Raw genomic sequence first — 4,696 nt, forward strand, 5'->3', positions numbered from 1 at the left:
AACTCCCCCTTTGTCATTAGCAAAAAGAAATAAACATAATTCTAATTAAAAATTTCTTTTCTTGGGTACCTTAATAAAAATATCAAGCACTTTGGTACCCTTTTATATTATATCATTAGGATTAGCCCTTAGGAATCCAAATCCACTTGGAATTTGGTTTCCATTTGTTAACATAAGTGTAATTCTTTGAATTGCAAACTTCATAAATATAAGATGAAATATAATAATTCCTATCATGAATATTCAAATTCTTAGGAATCCATATATACTTATTTTGTTTAGCATGAATATTCTTATTATTATTCTTCAAAACATAATCATTCTTTATAAAATACTTAGGAACAAATCCAATGCCAAAATGATTGTTTGAAGATTTTTGAAATGAGAGCAAATTATTCAAATTCTCTTTACTTTTATTGAATTTACTAACATTCAAACATATATCATCATATTTTAATTTAATAGAAGAAATATCTTTATCTAAAACATTAATGCGGATTTTTAAATCATTGCATTCTGATTTTAGATAAACATTCTCATTAGTCAAAATATGATTTTCTTTAAGCAAGGATTTATTTTCCTCTTTCAATTCAATTACTTGAGAATTAGAAATAGTAGAAGAATTAAAATCAGAAATTTCTTCAAGTAATCTTTTATTTTCACCTTTAAGAAAATTATGTGAAGCCTTTAATCTCAAAAATGTTTCATATAATTCATTGAAAGCATCTAATAATTCTTCATTATTGCATACCTCATCTTCTTGTGCCATGAAGCACATGTGAGTGGATTCCTCTTTTTGTTCTTTCATTTTGAATAACTCAAACCTGTGCACAAGAACAGATATTTTAGATTCTTTAACTTTATTTGTACCTTCATGAGTTACCTCAAGTGTATGCCAAATATCGTATGCAGATGTGGCCGTTGACACCCTATTGAACTCATTCTTGTCAAGTGCACAAAATAATGCATTCATTGCTTTTGAATCCAAATTTGCATTATTTCTTTGAGAAGTAGTCCATTCTGCAAAAGGAGTTGTTGGCTTCTCATATTTTGTTTCCACGACGTTCCAAAGTTCGTAGCCAATTGATTGAAGGTAAATCTTCATTCGGCACTTCCAATAGTTGTAGTTCGTGCCATCGAATAGAGGTGGTCGCTGTGTGGAATATCCCTCTTTGAATTGTGATGTATTTGTTGATGCCATCTTTCACCTTGCTCTGATACCAAATGTAGGATCTGAAATAGATACACTAGAACACTAGAAGAGGGGTGAATAGTGTTCTTTTAAAATATATGCAAAGTAGATTATAAATTGCAAAGAAAAATGGCAATCTCAGAAATTCACAATCACAAACACAAAGTTTTATACTGGTTCCACCAACCCGGTGTACATCCAGTCCCCAAGCAAATCCCGCTTGAGATTTCCACTATGATTTTGAAACCTTACAAAATCAAAAGCAAACCTGACCAATTTGCAAGACCATGCAAATTGCAACACCAATTGACAAGACCATGCCAATTGCCACCCAATCTCTAAACCAAGAGATCAACCCTCTCAAACCCGAGAGAAATCCTTTTTGAAGCAAGAACACAATTGATCCTATAAGCCTTGAATGTGTAGTGAAGTGCTGCAGTGGCTTAGGATTCTTTTAACTCTCTGAATATTGCCTATACAATCTCTAAGAATGATTGAAACCAAGGCAATATCAGAAACTCTCTTTTTCTAAACACTTAGCATGAAAATCTGGAAAATTAGAGAGTGAATATGCACAAAATGTTTGATCTTGCAAGTGCAAAACTTGGTTGTTGTTTTCTGATGTTTAAACCTATTTATAGCCTCTGAAATGACATAATTTTAAACCCAATTAACGTCCACAAAACGACTATAAACAGTCACTTATTTTAAACCTGAAATCTGGAAAAACTGCTTTTGTAGTCGACTACAAGTCATAGTAGTCGACTACACTGAGTCTAAACAGACTCTGTGAAGTCAGAAAATTGATCAGTAGTCGACTACAAGGCATATTAGTCGACTACACTGTAAACTTAGATTCTGGAATTTTTCTGTTTAGTATTTTGACTATAACTTTCTCATCCGATATCGGAATGAGGTGATTTAAGATTTGTTGGAAAGCTCTTGAAGAGACCTACAACTTTGATCTTTTGAGTTTTTCCAGATTCTAATTTATAAGGGGTGTAAATGAAATGTTTTAAGACTCACTTAATATCTATAAACTCTAATGGCTAACATAGGAGATTTCTATTGTTAACCAACACACTAAGCATGTGTTAGTGTGTTCTAACACTATGTGTGTGCATGTGTGTGAGTGATCAAGGCTTGTACAAATTTCTAAGCAAAGAAAATATAAAATTACATTTTGACAATAAAGTATATCTTCTTCTTTGCTTCATTTTGCCTTGAACTCATCTATGTCTTGAGTATCTCTTTGAATATAATTGTTGATATAGCTCTGATACTGCAAAAAAAATGTTAGCACATAATACACACAACATATAATATTTGTTATCATCAAAACAAACTAATCTTGGGGTCAAGATTCCTAACATAGCATACATGCATATTTTTTCAACAAGGCGATCCTAGAGGGAAGGGAGACAATGAATATTGAAACCTTCCAAAAGGAGACTGAGATGTTAGGAGCAGGATTTGCTGTTCAAATCATATGCGAATGTGGTGAATGGAAGAAGTTACAATTGAAGTTAGATATTGGCGATCCAGAATATATTTTGTATTTTGGGGGTAATAACGTACCTGTTTGTTAGAAAATTTGTAAAATAAAATTGAAAGAACTGCGTTTGATTTTATTCTCTCTAATTGCTTAGAAAAAGAATGTTTACAACTCTCTCAATCTCAATTACAATTTGGATTTTCTGATTACAAAAGAGAAGAGAATTAATCTGAATTCTCCCCTTTGTTTAAGTCTGGGTTCTTCACGGTGGCGATGGAATGCCTCCCTCGAATGCTCGCATCGAGTTTGCTCTCCGTTGACGATTCGAACATCTTGATTCACTGGAACGATATCTCCTCCTCACGATTTGACGTTGTGGAGAACTTGCAAAGAAAGTTTTATAACTCTGAACGAGTTGATAACTCTGAACGAGTTAATAACTCTGAACGAGTTAATAACTCTGAATGAGTTTAAAACTCTATGAAAGAGTTGATTTAACTAAAATCGGTTTGTAAGCTAAGGATGAAGAAAGCTCATGTTTCTGATCTTCAAAACTCCAGCAATTCCCCCCTAAAAAGCCAGTGTTGGGAACATGGTTGATGTTACAATATCTCTTGTATTTTGATGATAACAAATCATTGTTTATCTAACATATTTTACTACAGATTCAAGATATACATCTTAAAGCAACAATCAAGTTATAAGGCTATTTCAAAGACAAGATTTCTAAGATCAAAAGATGAAGTTAATCAAGTCACTTCGCGCTTCAAGAAGAAAATATACTTTACAAGAGTGATATAATTTTATCTTTTCTTTTAGAAACTTTGTACAAGCCTTGATCACACACACAACACACACTAATCACTTAGAAGATCATAGAAAATATTCTAAGTATAATCCTAAGTATAATCAACAAATGAATAACTTATTAAATTATTAAAACTATGTATAACATAGGTTCTGACCGACCAAAGTTATATCTGGTCGACCAGATATAACTGAACCAGAAACAGAGTCAGAAAAATCTCTGTCCGGTCGACCAGATATGGACCTGGTCGACCAGAGGCTTCAGTCTCGACCACAGAATTTACAAATCGCCTGTCTGGTCGACCAGGACTGAATTTGGTCGACCATACAAGTTCCAGGAAGCCTGTCTGGTCGACCAGGCCTCAATCTGGTCGACCATACAGTGTTTCTAACTGTCATTTTCTTTCAAATAACATGAACGTTTTATGAACATTTTGGCAGTTATTTTTAAAATATTTTGAACTAATCTTGTGCCTATAAATAGGTGTTAAGTTCTGAAGTTAAATGATAAGATTCCTTTCCATAAACTTGAGTTATTCTATTGTTCTTAACTCCATTTTTGAAGAGAAAAACTGAGTGTTAATTTTCAGTTTTGTTCTTGATTAAAACTCCATTACTCTAGAACAAAAACCATTCCTATAGCTTATTGTAAGTCACTCACATCTACACATCAAGGCTTATAGGAAGAGAAAGAGTTGTACCATTTTGTTTCAGTTTGATAATCTCTTGAAAGAAGAGATTATTGTGGCATTGGCAATTGAAGACTGTCAAGGTTGTACTGTTTGCTTGCGGGTTGCAAGTGCTTGCGGTTTTACAAGTGGAAATAGTGGAGAAATCTCAAGCGAGGCTTGGGGACTGGATGTAGGTCTGGAGGACCGAACCAGTATAAATCCTTGTGTTTGCGTATGCAATTTTCTGTGATTGTCTACACATTAGTTTGATCTTTCTTACTCTTTGTGATATTATTTTATTAAAATTTAAAGTTTCCGCATTAAATTTCATAAACACTATTCAACCCCCTTTCTAGTGTTTGAGTGCCATTGCAGCGATCCTTCAATTAGTATCAGAGCGGGTTGATCAAGAATAACAATGGCTACATCATCTACATCACAGTTCAAGGAAGGACATTCTACTCAAAGACCACCACTTTTCGATGGTTCAAACTACAACTACTGGAAGTGTAGGATGAAGATCTATCTTCA

This window comes from Asparagus officinalis, chromosome 5 (assembly GCF_001876935.1).
Source record: "Asparagus officinalis chromosome 5, Aspof.V1, whole genome shotgun sequence".
Taxonomy (NCBI): Eukaryota; Viridiplantae; Streptophyta; class Magnoliopsida; order Asparagales; family Asparagaceae; genus Asparagus; species Asparagus officinalis.